The sequence below is a fragment of the Camelus bactrianus genome, chromosome 33 (genome assembly GCF_048773025.1).
Source record: "Camelus bactrianus isolate YW-2024 breed Bactrian camel chromosome 33, ASM4877302v1, whole genome shotgun sequence".
NCBI classification, from domain to species: domain Eukaryota; kingdom Metazoa; phylum Chordata; class Mammalia; order Artiodactyla; family Camelidae; genus Camelus; species Camelus bactrianus.
The window spans coordinates 16,186,465-16,201,685 of record NC_133571.1 but is presented as its reverse complement, the minus strand read 5'-3'; the positions used below and the strand labels follow the sequence as shown (position 1 = coordinate 16,201,685).

At 47.3% G+C, this 15,221-nt stretch overlaps 2 long non-coding RNA genes across 5 annotated transcripts in view; one reads left to right on the top strand and one right to left on the bottom strand.

Annotated features, from left to right (window-relative positions):
* Positions 1-15,221, bottom strand: part of LOC123611929 (uncharacterized) — a 184,014-nt gene that overhangs the window by 70,617 nt on the left and 98,176 nt on the right. The gene's annotated exons all lie outside the window — the stretch shown is intronic.
* LOC123611928 (uncharacterized) overlaps positions 1-15,221 on the top strand; it is a 175,612-nt gene that overhangs the window by 158,425 nt on the left and 1,966 nt on the right. For 2 of the 3 annotated variants that reach the window (XR_012503820.1, XR_012503819.1), the window contains exons 3-5: positions 717-6,522; positions 7,547-7,672; positions 7,873-15,213. This is a non-coding gene — a long non-coding RNA (uncharacterized LOC123611928). The remainder of the gene's footprint in view (positions 1-716; positions 6,523-7,546; positions 7,673-7,872; positions 15,214-15,221) is intronic. The other variant, XR_012503821.1, reaches the window with a different exon arrangement.

Here is a 15,221-nt window from a genome sequence, read left to right as displayed (position 1 = left end):
ACACACATTACTATAAATAAGATAGATAAACAAGGACCTACTGTATAGCACAGGGAACTATATTCAATTTCTTGTAATAACATAATGGAAAAGAATCTGAAAAGAAAAATACATATGTATGTATATGTGTAACTGAATCACTTTGCTGTACCCCTGAAACGAATATTGTAAATGAAATATGCTTCAATAGAAAAATGTTTTGAAGAAGCACATATGCTCTACAGTGAGTCCACCTAGTTTCAGATTCTGACTCTGACAATTTTGAGCTGTGTGACTGAAACTCTCCGTTCAATTTACTCATCCAGAAAATGAATACACTAATAGTACTACATCATAGGTTTCCATATGGATTAAATAAGCTAAAACACATGTATATACATATATACAGCACTTAAAACACAGTCTAGAAAATAAAAGATTCTCCACATTGTCCATCTTCTTTAATTATCCAAATATTACCCATCTTTCAAAATTCAGCTTAATTCTTTAACGAGCTTTTTTTTTGATCAATGCAAACCTTCCCTAAGTGGGCACAGCCTCTTAGATTTTCACCTCTTTTAATATCTTATTGCTTATTATGCATTATTTCAAATCGGCTCAATCTCCTAGAGAGACAGAGAGGGACTAACTTTTTTTTCAGATCTCTTTCAGCTAGCTATGCCTCCAGAAAAAGAATATATCAATAATACGTGCCCACAAATTGTGCACTTATCCAGGGTCTCGTATGTACTGAAAGCTGAACACAGTCTCCCTCCTCCAGCTCCGACAGTGACGGAAGTGGGTGCAAAGTGTGAAGTATGTTCCCTGTGCGTTGGCGAACGCCTGGTCTGAATAGATCTGCTTTTGATAAACTATCATTAAATACTGAGGGATGAGTAAATGGATGGATCGACATGAGACCTGAAAGGGGAGAAAAAAAAAGTCCTGCAGAACAAAAGAGAAGAGTTTGCCTCTGGAAATGATTTACTACACAAAGCAGAAGTAACTTTGGGAAGATATCTGCTTTACATCATCTGTAAGGCGTAGGAAGAGACTATAAAAGAAGCATGAGTGGAGATGAAAATCCAAGGGGCAAGATGCTGGTTAGGAGTATGGAGGGAAGAGAATTACTGCGGTGAGGAAGTGGGGACAGAGAGAGAGAGAGGAGGAGGAGAAGTGGATGCTGTGATTCTGCTCTGCATTTTAATTCTATTTCCTTTCAACTCCGTGTTCATGGAGAGCAGCTAAGCGATTTTCTGCAGCCTGAGACTTATGTTCCTAATTAGACTCATTTATGCAGCAACATTAGGAACATGCAACTGGTGGAGGCAATAGAAAGAAATGGGGAACAGTCAAAGGTCGATGCTTTGCCGGGGCAAATAAAAAACAGTAAGAATGGCTGAGTGCGATGCTCTCCTCGGTTCCTTGATCACCGTGAAGACAAGAAACCCTACGCAGTGGAACCTCAGGATGATAGAACTTGATCAAGGAAGTTTTAGACATGCTCCTGCTTCAGGATAGGGAGCTCTTCTTTAAAGTCATACCCAAAAGATAACTTTCCTCGTATGTCTCCAGAGAGGAAGATTCCAGTTTTATGAATAGGTTCTGCCAGTGGAACTATTCTGCCAATCCTATTTCTACCTGAGATCCTATATTCTGCCAAGAGGTTTTCCAAAGAAGTGAAAGCAAGCCACAGATTGTTGACAAGATCTCTTATAAAAATCACTGGCTGGGAAGTCCTAAGACCTGAATTTTAGTTCCATCTTTCCTTATTAATTTCTTCGCTGATTCTATCCACATCACCCAACTTCTGAGGCTTGGTTTCCAAAGCCTGAAAAGGACAAGCGTTAGCTTATCACCCAAAAGTGAGAACCACTAACCAGTCACCAGGAGCACTCTTGGTGTATCTGTTATTTCTTCTAAAGGTAATAGATTTGAATGGTAAAACAGTTAAAAGGTAAGTTTCAAAATTAACAGTGGAAGTTCAAATGAGGATAGAAATTATGCAGGTAATGCCAGTTTGCCTCCCTGTTCAGCACCACTTCCCACAGTCTCATCTAATGCCTCCTGCAAGTTAAACTCCTATGAATGCTCAACCTTCTAAGTTACTTTCAGTTTCCTGGATTCCTTTATGCATTCTGCATACACGTCTACCTATTTCTGTTTGACCATATTAATACACATCCCAAACAGTTTTCCCCCAGGGGGACTAACCCATGGTCCCATAATGACTACGGAATTCTACAGAACCCAGGGTCAAAAACGATGACCTCAAAGATGATGAAAATGGTTCCAGTTTGTTGAAGATGGGAACACAGAGAGATGGAATCCTATCATGAATTTCCAAAGGGTGGTAGCTCTCAAGCAGCCTTTGTGACCTGATTTCCCCAATCTGCCATGAGGTTCCACTTAAACACACAACAGACGCACACAAAGCCTCAGCAATTGCCAAATTATATTATTTTAACTAGCAAACCAAGTCTGAAAGCCTTAGGCAAAAGTTTTCACAAAGCACACACTGGGGGAAACGCCAGCTTAGATGACGATAGTTTTGATTAGGGGTTTGCCCACATTTTAAATAAATAAATAGTGACCCTCCTTACCACCCAGAATGGTTTTTCCTTGAATGGAGTTATTACTTAATGGAAAGAAAAACATAGAAATTCAGAGCAGAAGTGTTTTACACATTGATATTAAAACATGAGAAATGAACCCAGAAAATGAAGAGGTTGAGGAAACAGCTCCTTGTCGCCTGCTGCTTCCCCTTGGTCCTATGTCACACCCCTTTACATGCTCTTCCCTCAGCCTGGGGTAGACCCCCTACCATCCCCCTGCCTCCTGGTAAGTTCCCCATCTTCAGATATCCCTCCTCCGTGGAGCCTGTCCCAGCTCCCTTATCATCATCCTTTCACCTAAGCCTGCATCTCTGACTCTATCCTGCATCACAGCTCATCTTACGAGGCAAGAGCACTCGCCCTGGAGTCAAGGTCCCAGGCCTCAAATCCAGGCTTCTTTGGGCACGTTACTGAACCTCGTGCCTCATCTGTCAATTGGGATGATAATAACGCCCTCTTTGGGGTATGTTGAAGAATTAAAAAGACAATCTACGTTCAGCGTTTTGTGCAGTGTGTGGGACCAAATAACCAGGCGATATGTGGCTTACTTCCACCACATTTTTTTTTTCATTTCTCTATTTGGGTATATTTTATTCACCTTTGTATCCTCAGCAGCAAACATGGTACCTAGCACAGTGTGGGCACTTAAAAATATTTTTTTTTTCATTTAACAAATGAATGACTATATACAGTGCTTCACACTTTAAAAAATTTTTCATATATGTGGTCTCATTGGCACTGTCCTCCAACCCTCAGAGAAGCAAGGCAGGACTCCTCCTTGGGAGGAGCACCTTTCTCTGTCTCCAAGCACAGCTTCCAGTCATGGGACGCCCTCTGAGCTCGAGGATGATCAGAGGACCAGAGTGGACCAAATAAACGATTGCTGGTGATGTTGTGGTTTGAGGAAAAGACCAAGGGGCAGAAAACAGGTGGAGCAATTTCAGGTGACGGAAGCACCGCTGGAAAAGTTTAGCAATGCCTGGAATTCTAGAAGCTGCCCTTATCCAGTCCTTCCTTCCCTCGAGTTTTTCTTTTTAAACAACATTATTGAGTCATACGATATAGGAGACAGAGCGTTGAACTCGGCATCACCAGCGCTGAGTTCTAGGTCTGTCTCTGCCATTGGTAACAGTGGGCAAATCTCTTCATCTCTCTTAATCTGAGCTTCAAAGTCAATTAAATGGGAACAATATTACCTACCCTGTTTACCTGAGAGGATCGGGGCAAGGAGATTTCGTAAACGACAAAACAAATACAAAGCATCAGTATTCTATGTGTCCCGGGCAGTAGACCATTGCCTTGGTATAGATGAAAAGTTGGCTTGGACCCAGCACACTGCCATGTGACCAGTACCTAATCAGTACAGACTCCCTCTCACTCTTGCCAGGTTCTCAACTTGTGTCCTGAACCTTTGGCTATTGCCCCACCTCACAATCTCCTTCCTGAACTACTGCTGACCTCCTTGGCTCCCACCCCTACACATACTTCCTGTCTGTCGCCTGAGATTCTCCCCACACCTTGGCTGACCTTGGATACTGCTCCCCGAGCACGGCTAGCTTTGAACCACCAGAGTGGCAGGAAATTTGGCTTTTCTGGGTACTTTGAACATGACAACGATGGGTATACGGACCCAAGGCTCAGGCCAGGTCCCATGGTCAATGAGGAGCTGCTGCTTCTTCGGTCATTTTGTGACCTCTTTATTCTCCCTGCTCAGGACATGTTTTTCAGAGCATTTTCTGTTAACCCAATAAGTCTCAGCAATGAAGTTCAAAAGCCAAGCCTGAGGACAGTCCATGCTGGGAAGGGCTAGTAGCATTTTCTAGCTGTATTAGTTTTTGTATTGATGATGAGGGAATTCCCATGAGGTTAAATCACTGGGCACTGTCCCCAGAGCTCAAGCCGCTCCTTTAGAGAGTGGCTCTAGAAAAATTGAATGGAGAGAAACCAGGGTAGATTCTGTCCTCGTGCCTGGGGGCAAATCTTTCACTGGCAACAGGGGGAGTGCCTCCTTCACCCCCTGCCAGGCATTCTTCTAGAACCTTCTTTGGCTTCAAGAGTTTTGCCCTGTTTCTGCTACAGCCCACAAAAGGCGTCTTCTAGGTCTTCAGAGAGATGATTTGCAAGTCAGAGGGAGTCAAAGGGTGAAGTGGTCTTAGGAGGGTAAAATCTTAACACCCTACATGGGAAACTAAAAATGTAGAAAGAGGACTTGGGGAAACCTGCTTTAGTTCCCAGGTAACTGGATTCGGGTCCATCAGATACACAAGAAGGGCAGTGGAAGCCGGGGGCCAGCAAAGGCAGAAGCAGCCCCTCCCTCAGACGTGGACTCAGATGCGCCCTCCCTTCTGCGGCCTGAGTTCACTCCTGCCAGGATCCCCTGACAGTCCCGCCCGCCAGCTGTCTGCAGCTGTGTGCCTTCCAGCTCCTCACAGCTGGCTTTGCAAAGAGAAATGGCCTTGAAGGCAGTTTACCTTAGGACATGCCATGTGTTAAAACAGGGTTCTAAAAGCAGCTATTAAGCGGAGTGAATTGCAGCGTTAAATGCAAAAGGTGCGCTCAGCCCAAGGCCTTGGGGGCGTTTAGTAGGTCCTCACTCAGTGAGTGGCAGGTCTTCCCTTCATTTCCTTGTCTCTTCTACCTTATATTCATGCTGAAATGCAGAACAGTTGGAAATACTGTAAAAGCATTTTCCCCGGGGGGCTCCAGACATCCCCTTCCTGGTGCTCACGGATGCTCCTGTGGGGTGCACACACGTGGGGGCCTGAGTTTGGGAAGAAACCTCCCTGGGGCTGCAAGGAAGTTCTGTGCATGCACACAGAAAGCACGCCTCGGATAGCCTCCTAATATCCATCTGATCTGGCCTACATTCCAAGTTCAAGACCCTGTAGGAGAAGAAGGGGTTTTAAGGGCCTTTCCCCCCTGAATCAGCCTGGGAGTTGAGTTTCAAGCTTTTACGAGGCAGATTGGGTTGGGTTCAATAACCCAATTAGAAGTGAGTCCTGGTGCAAACAGCCATCCCCGCTGTACCCTGTTTTCATTTAAATCAGATGCTCTGCTTCCCCGACTGTTCTTAGTGACATACATTTCAGCTCTTGGTTGCTTTGAGTATGAATCGCAGGCGCCCGGTGGAACCTCACTGCATAAACAAGGGGGCTTGTTGTTGTTTAGAATGTTTTAAATGCCATCAACTCCCAACCTGCCTGCTTTTCAAGGTTAAGTTCATGTCTCTGCCAGGCTGTTTGTTCAGAGCTCCATAATTCTAACAGACAGTGGGGGGAGATTTGGAAATATGCATCTATATTATATTATGTTATACTCCTTTCCTCATGTACTTATTTCCCTGCGACCTCAAAGTGATGGCTTGTTTGCCCTTTTTTTTTTTTTTAATCTGTCCCTTCCTTTCCTCCTTCCTTCCTTCCCTCTTTCTTCTCTACCCTTCTCCTCCTCCAGTCTTTATTTCCAGAGCACCACCTTCTGTCTCAAGACACAGCCTCCCTTCCGCCAGGTTACATAAACATCGGACAGCCTGCTCTCTGTCCCTCGGTGAAACACCTTCTTCCAAACTGTGTTTTCCCTTAAGATTTGACTCCTCAGAAGTAGCAGAGCTCAGGGGAGACTGGCAGACCCAGGCACGAGGGAAGAGAGACAAAAGAATCTTGTTTGGCAAAGTCGCAGACACCCCAACAGTAAATCTCACCAAAGCCCTTTTCAAATCTGGAATGATTTTCATGCAGCTGACGAAGGTCGGGTTGTTGAGCTGTGCCTTCCGGCTTCCTGATCCTCTCCCCCCTCGCCAGCCCCCACCTCTCCTCCTCACTGAGCGGAGAAACAGAGCGCACAGTCACTTAAAGGAGGGAAATGGAGAAAGAAAGAAAGGAGTCAAAAACCCGAGGGAAAAGCGTACAACATCTTGCAATTTTGGAGTCAGGTACAGACCCGGAGGCTGGGTGGTTAATATCTTCCCTGCCTTGCAAACTCTCTGTCTTTCTGAGCCCCTGGGCGCTGGCCCACTTGGGCTGTGAATTCTGTTATCTCTGGTCCAGGTCCAGCCCCAGCCCCCCAGCCTGGGCAGATTCCACCTACATTCCTTCACTGCTCTGGTGGGGAGGGGGGGCTCCGGGGGACTCAGGGGAGGGGGAGGCAGGGCAGCCCCCTGGGACCGTCGGATATACAAGACTCGGCATCATTGCTAGGAGTTTAGCCTGTTCGTTTTGAAGTCTGCCCAAAGTCAGAGTTGAAATGCCTGAATTTAACACCACTTCCCTCACCACAGCTCAGCCAAATGTCCTTGGCTTTTCAATAGACCTAACCTCTTGGCATTACTGAGTCTTGATGTTTTGCATTCTTTTTTCTCACTTATTTAACCCTCAATGGGCCCTTCTCTGACCGAAGCTTCATCCACTATGCAAATGCCTTACTTCCTGGGAAGAGACCCTCCCTTCCTCCCTCTCTCTTCCATCTTCTCTTCTGTCTTTCACTTTTTCAGGAGAGGGGAGGAAGAGCCAAGGAGGAGCCCTTGGAAACTCTGCCCAGAGACAAGGACAAGGCATCTCAGGAGTGTGTCCAGTGCAGGGTGTGGGATGTGGGGCACGCGGCACTGGTGGTGGCTTAGCCACTCGGCCCAGAGAACAGAATTCTCTTTCCGCAGCGCTCCCCAGTTCCTCTGTGCTGTACTTGTTGAAGTAGCTTCAGAAAGCTAGAATCTGATCCTTGTCCCCAGGCTTGTCCCAGGCTCTGGCACCGACCACAGTCTTCAAGTGTTGCTCCTTGAGTAGCAAAATGGGCTTATTGTTGAGTTGTCCCCTTGTGCCCTTACAAATGCCCTTCGGGAGACCTTCATCTCGGCCCGTGTCTAACACCGCCAAGTCCCTCTTTTACTGCCAGCTAGGACTGGTGCTAATTTTCATAGCTTTGCCTCCGCTTTTTAACCACCCTGGGTTTCACCCCCCTAGGAAGCCCAGTGGACTTGCCCAAGCGCAGGCCTGGCGGAGAGCGGAGCAGCAGGGAACGCTGACACATGCGCCACCGTTGTTTGCACACACGGGCTACGCCTCACTGAAGACAGCAGGTCAATTACTGTAAGTGAACAAGCAAATGTGATTTTACACGGACAGTATTTTTTTTCCCAAAACCAGCCCACTGTGAAATCATAGAATTGATCCAATCATTTTTCAGGTTTTTTGGTTTATCTGTTTTTGTTTTGTCATTATAAAGCTGGTTTATAAAGGTTTACTCTTAAACCTCAAGTTGATCTTTCTTGATCTCCATGTTTCTTCAGCAAGAAGCCCGTTCGTGGAGTTTAGCTGCCATGAGCTTGCTATCTTTCATCCTTTATGCCTGAGAACAACCGTGATTATTGCAGACCTTTTCAAGAACTTTCTCTGCATCATGCCACGTGCTGAGGGCTCCTTACACAGTATCTTGTTTAATCTCCAAATGACCGTATGAAGTGGCTGCTCTGCTAATTAATTTCACAGCAGTGGAAGCTAAGGCCCACGTAGGTATGTCACCTGCCCAATGGCTCTGATTGTTCACCTGTGTCTTCAAGCACCTTGTGGGAAGAACATTCTCTTCCTTACCCTTCCGTCCACCACGTGGCATATATTGTCAGCTCTGCACACAGTGGATGCCAGATTACTACCTGTGAATAGCCACTTCCCAAGAGGAAATTTTAAAAACAAAGACAAAGAGACAAGCAAAGCATGTTGTATGATGTTTCCTTCCAAATCTACTGTCTTGAGGTCCCCTACAAACCACTCCCAGACTCAGACGGAGTGGTGGTGGTTCTGCAAGAAGCTAACAGTGACCGTGGCGGTGTCTCCCTTCAGATCTCAGTGCCACAACTGGGGATTCCAAACCCATGGCTGTGAACTATCCGTACAGACATCCACCATCCTCTGTCGGCTAAAGTGTCATCTTTCTCCTGGCTCATATTATAAGCCTCTCAGCTCTATGTAGAAAGAAGTACTTGGCTGGGTGCAGCACGTCTGCAGGAGCCATCAGGTTGAGCAGATCCTGGGTGTTTACGTTTTTCCAGGGCTCAGCACGCCAGTTCCACATCAGATAGCTTCTTAGGTCTAAAAACCCAGATGTCACTGGCATTAAGTCCACGCATGGTCAGGCCACTCGAGGTGGCTGTTCTCTTGCTCTCTGGACATCCATCCCCTGCTCCCCCAGCGCCTACTTCCCCTCTGCCCTACTCACAGGACCGACCCCCTACATACTTGCCCCAGACGCCAGCTAGGGGTTGTTCTATCAAAGGGGTGGTGAAGGGTGTGCCCCTGTGCTGGTTTCTCTGGTAACTGATGAGCCAACCCGATGTCAATTCCCCCTATAACTGGCAACCTCTTTCTACCCCGAAGAGCGAAGACTGCCACCATGTCCCACTCACTGTCCACCACACACAGTGGGGTGTCACTCCAGGACCATGCCTCAGATGTATAAGAACCCCCTGTCCATTAAACCACTGCTTCTCTGTTGCTGACTCCAGGCTCTTCTGTCTTGAAGCTGGGGTGCAGCCCAACAGTCTTATCTGTATCCTTGAAGTCTCTTTCCCTTGCCATCCTCTACATCATTGGTTAGAACAATAATGACCAAGAAAACACAGGGTCAAGCCAGTCTTCAGTGCCCCAGAATTGAGTGGAGCTCGTGCTATTGTAGTCCCTGTGTCTTATCAGTTCATTGGAAATTGTTAGTGTATCCCTGAATTATGTCTCAGATTTCCATTGTTGGCTCCGTTTCCAGCTCAGGCTCAAAGGAAGTCCCATGCCTAGTTCTCCAGACCAGCTGAAGATACTTGCTGCAACCCACAGTGACTAATTTGGTTTTACCCTGGATGTAGAGTTTATCACAAGCTGAATAACTCCAGTTCCATCTGTCGTCAGAGGATACCCATTGCCCAGGTTGGCTGCTGAGAACCAGAAAGGGCAGAGGAAAGAGGAAAGGCCTCCCCGGGAACACTCAGTTACTCCAAGAAAGACTCTTCTAAGAAAGAGTCAAGGCCAATCGTGCCCTTCACTGGAACAAGAGCCAGAGACACAAGAGGAAAGAAGAGACAAGGTGGTCCTGACACCCAGGAAGCTTCAAGACTAAGATGGTGGCATGAGCAGAGAGATAGGATGCACCACCATAAGCAGCAGAGGACACAAAGAAGACATGACTTTAAATAAATAAATTGCAAATTGTACGCACTAGCTGTCTCCCCTCTGTCTACCCAGTGATGACATCAGACCATGGGCTAAAGTGTGAAGCCAGAGGGGTAGATGGGCCCAACAGCTGGTCTCACCGCCTTGGCATGCCTCTTGGGCTCTTCGGTTTGAACCCCCCTTGTTAGTTTGCAGCAGGGAAGAAAATAAAGTAAGACGTTTAATTCAGTGCTGTCCTCCGGATTCTTCCAATAAGGTCACAGTGTCGCAATGCTTCATCCTCTGACCTCACCTCTCTGGACTCCCATCGTCACATGGAGTCTCTTTGTCATCCTTCCTTTTTCAGCTGCTATTTACTCTGAGCTTCTGTGCTTCAGAAAGCTGACACTTGGGATGCAGAGTGACCTAGACCTCCCTGGTGGGCTACTTCCCTTTCGGTCCCGGTTAGGTGGGTTGGGCCTGCCCCCATCCCTGTTGCTGGCCCGCTGCCCTGCTCACCTGACCAGTGGCACAACGGGAGATGCCGTAAGTAGGTCTCCAAGTGGAATCACAAGGGAAAGATGCAACGGCCTCGAAGAGAATGCCACACGAGTAAGAAAAGAAATGGAAGCAGGAACAATGATGCAACCTTACCAAACATGAGATCAAAGGAAATGCTGAGTGAAGAGAAACCCGAGGGCTCGAGACAGAGATGTGGAGGGGAGTGTCCCTACGCCAAGATGCTGGTTGAATTCACTTCCATTGTAACACCAAACAGATCTTTTAAAAGCCCAAAAGTAGAGCATGAGAACACTGGTTGGGAGCTCAGACTCTGCCTGATTCTCAGCACTGCCTCTTACCAACTCGGTGACCTCAAGGAAACCACTGAGTTACAGGTTCCTGTCTGTAAAATGGGAACAGTCCTACCTACCTCCCAGGAATATTTCAAGGTTTAAATGAGATCACAGCCCGAGCACTTCTCTAGCACCTACTATGTGCCAGACATTGTTCAGTAACTTGCCCAAGGTCACACAGCTAGGAAGTGGCCAAGTGGTGATTTGACCCCAGGAAGGCTGGTGCCAGTCTGTGTCCTTATCGACCGCACCTCTCAATATAACGCTCATAAATCACTCAGCCCGGTGCCTGGAATATGATAACGGCATTGTACACGTCAGCTATCATTTATTATTATTTGCCTTACGCCAGGCATAAGAAAAACCTTCTTGTCAATAGGGACTGGGGGACAAGAGAGGCTCCAGGTGCAACGCCCAGAGCGCTGAGTGCCAGCAAAGTCGTTCTGGGAGAATTCATAAAGAGAGGTGCAGCGGTTCCCTGGAGCTGTGTCTAGCTTCTCAAGTCTTCTTGGTTTAGCACCATCCTCTCTTCTCTTTTCCAAGACTGACTCAGAGCTCCGGGTCTCAATGGAGAACCAGAGATGATCCTCACCTTCTCATTTTATACACAAGTGCATTGAGATCCGAGTTATAGCAGCTTATCACAGAAGCTTTGTAAATTAGCGACAAAGCTGATCCTTGAACAAAAGTCTCCTGATGCCCAGATAATGCCCTGCTTCTTAAACCTAGAGCCAATGTGTACATACGCCAGATTTTTCTAGATTTCAAAGTGTCTTGTCCATTGTGTGCTTAAGTGCAGTCCTCTTCGCTAAATAAGTGATTGAATTATTGATTAGGAAAATATGGTTACGACAATGATTCATCACATGGAAGACAGTTACAGAATCTCTCTCTCCATTTCCTTCTAATGGCCCACGGGGGTGGGGAGGTGGAGCCTAAATCAAAAGGTCCCTAATTACCTACCACAATCCCTTTGGTCTTCCATGGTCCGGAGGTTTGAGGACCTGTTTGGCAGCGCTGAGACCCAAAAGCCCACATTGAATTAGGTCATTCAAGTGCTCCAGAAGGGACATGAAACATTGAAATTAAGGACCTCCTTCCACTCCTCCCAAAAGACCCTTCGCCTTTAAGGGCTCCTTTTAAAAGCCAGCGAGTTTTCTCTGATCCTCCCTAATAAAGTGCCCCAGCAGCAGCGCTCCCCTTCCTTATTTGAGATCTGTGCAGTCTCATTAAATTTGATGTGTCGCAGAGGGCTTGGCCACGTGAAAGGGAGGCTGTGGGAGCAGAACTGGAGGATGCCAGCTTTCCTAAGGAAACGTAATTCATTACGGCTTTTCAAAATGGACGCCCCTCTGGCTTCCTGCTCCATTGATTTCTCCCCCTTTGCAAGTTACAAGCGAAGGGCCAGCTCAGCCTGCAGATTTAACCCTTATTAACAGCCGTTTAAATTAGAGATGCGGTTTGATGGAGAGACGGGAGCCTTCGCAGATCCCCACTCAAAGGAAACCGAGAAGAGATGATTAAAGATGAAAAAGGATGCAGTCGGCTGGGGTGAGGCTGAAGAGGCGGCATCTACCCCCGTCCGAGGAGGGGCTCGCACCGCTGTTAAGTAGTTTATCCAAATAATGTGGGTCTACTTTTCCCTGATTAAATATTCATAACCTACTCCTTCCTCCCCCGCCCTTTGGAAAGAGTAATGGAGGAAGGAGTATTTGCTCTTCTAGGTGAAGTGTCGGACAGGAGGACCGAGGCAGACCGCCAGCAGGCTGGCTCCCGACCTTGACTGCTGCCTCCTGGGCAGGAGTGACGTAGAGCACCTGGGACGACCTGCTGGGCTGCAGGCTCCCCTGAGACCCTGGAGCGAAAACCCCAATGCTTTGGTGCCCCTGCATGGCAGAACCCAAAGGAGACCAACCTGCTCCAGGGTCCGAGCCTGCAGAACAGAGACCAGACCCATCAGGCAACGGTAGCCTCCACCTCTGTCTGTGGGGACCAGCGCGTGCAGGGGCCCCAAAAAGACCCAGGGAGAGAAACTGCAAGAGCAGTGCTTGGATAAAGGGAGGAGGCAGACGTCCAGGACGGGGCTGCTCCCCCCCAGCCTTTGCTCCAGTTTTACGTGCAGCCTCAGAATGCCTCAGACTCCTTACTAACCCTTCGTGGTCTCAGGGGTACCACTGACATTGTTCCTCCACATTTCTCCCTTAGCAAAAGAACGTGGGGCATCACACTGGGTAAGCAGACAAAGCCAGACTTCCCTGCCCATTGGGAAAATGAGCCACGAAAAAGATGTCTCAGGGAAGGATGTGGACAACGTGTCCCCTCAAACAGCAAAGCCCACTCTGTTCAGATAATGCTAACAACCGTCACCTTCCCTCTAAACATAAAGACAATAACCCTCAGGATCAGGGTCCTATCGTCTGGAAAACGCATGTGTGCCAGCACTGCTGTAAGAACAAAAAAGCAGCGAGGTGGCTCTCTCATGCTCATGCTCTACAAATTTATTTCCCTGGCTTGCAGCATCTAACTCAAGGAATCTAAAGAGAAACATTCTATGATGAAAATAAAAACAAGAGAGGCTTAAGTAAACCTGGCGCTGACAGCGCTGGCATTACATATTAAGTGAACGAGGACATCAGCTCACTCGGTTCTTATTTTACTTCATTTAGCCGAGGTGCATAGAAGATTTTGTGGGGGGAGGGGGTGAGTCTAAATTTTATCAGAGCAACCCAGAGAGCAAAAACGTCAGTACACCCTAGTTTTCACTCCACAAAGAGTCATTCTCTCCCCCACCCCAAGTCCCAAAATAAAACAGAAATATACAGAACGCATGGCAATGCCCCTCCACATCTTCCTCCGCTGGCTTTGGTGACACTGACGCAAGTTTTTCTGGGAGACGCAAAGTCTACACAGACGTCGGTATAAATAGGGTTTTCTTCAAACTGTTTGGAAACAAAGTTTTAAAGTATTCACAGTGTCAGAGAAAGTTATGCCAGCTTGTTCTCTCGGTGGTGCGGGGAACATCAGAGATAAAGGTTTCCCCCTTTTTTTGTAACTAACTGACACCATCAGGGGAGTGCACCCAGATGAGGCACTGGGAAAATAAACTATGCATTCCCAACGTATGTCCAGTCCAGGGACAGATGAAGGGAGGTACGTGCCGTGAGAGCTGCCAAGAACTTTCAGGTTCAGAACAAGTGTCCAAAGCAAGACGCAGACTTGGCAAAAGCCCTTTCCTCTTAATTTCAAACACGCGCATATGTGCAGGGAAATGTAATCCCTGTTTTTTTCTGAGACACTTTCCCTTTCTAGAACACCCAGGCCCTGCTGCACAAGCACGTACCACATGAAAAAGGAGCTCATAACGTGGAGGCAACTTTCCCGCCAAACGAGAAGTTACTCCCACAGCGGGAAGAAGGCATGTGTTGTAAGAGGTCTTTGGCTCAACTACACCCTGCGCTCCCACAGTGAAATAGTTCTCTGACCCCTGAAAATGTACGGGATGATAAATGTAAATGGGGGGACTAGGGAAGGAAAGAAAAAAACGAAGTGCTATTACTGAGCATTTAGTATGTCCCAGAAAGTGCTTAAGAACTTAACATACTGCCTCACGTTGTCTCATTTAATCTTTGCAACGACCCTCCGAGATCAATTATCTCTTCTTTTTTCACTTAAAAATGAAGACCCCGAGGACCAGATGGGTTGGCTAAATTCCAAGGCCCAAGGGGCTGAGCAAGGACTGGGATCACAACATATGACTAGTTGTGAAGCCACTCTCTATCCTACGACACTGCCTCCAGCGGCAAAGGTCTTTAGAAACCACAGAACCAAACTCTGCCGAGGTCACAAAAGCCTGGAAACCAGAATCTTGATTCTTAGCGCAGTCTTTTTTCATAATAGCAGGACAAGCGCTGTGTTTGCTTCAAAATGTTTGTTTGCTCCATTAAACTTCTAAAATGAGGCCAGGAGTCTCCTGCTACAACACTTAGCACCAAGTGCAGTCAGACACAAGCCATACTATGCAACAGTGATGACAGTGATCAGTCATATGGATCAATTATTTCAACAAATACTTACGTGTGCCCACTGTACTACAGAGATCCTTGGGTAAAAATACACACCCATCCAGGCGTAGCCTCAGCCTGGCCTCCTATCCCCATTCCCAGTACCCTTTGCCTACCGTCTACCCAATTACACTGTTATCATCAGAAGCTAAGAAAACATCGTCAAAGCAAAAACAGATATAGATACTCACACGGCAGAGAGGCGTTTTGAATTCCCACAATGGAGGTAGAAGGCCTGGTCGGCAAACTCCTTCCCTGACCACTAACAGGCACCTGCAACCTTTCCCTGGCCTCAAACTCAGTCTAACTTCAGCTGCGGTCTCTCTGCTTCTAGTTTAAAGCACAGAGCCCGCCCACCTTGCTTTCTTCCCCTGCTTTCCCCTTCAGTCAGCCCCACCTGTAGCGAAATCCATTTTCCATCCACCCGTCATAGTCTACACCATCTCCCCAACTAGCCTCTTCTTCAGTGTCGTGTGGAATCCTGCTCTGAGTAACGAGCAAACGCCCGCGGAGCGGCAGATCCTGACACCAGCCTGCTGTCCACCTCTGTCTCAGATGGAAACGTGGCTTTCCCTTCACCGTAAGTGG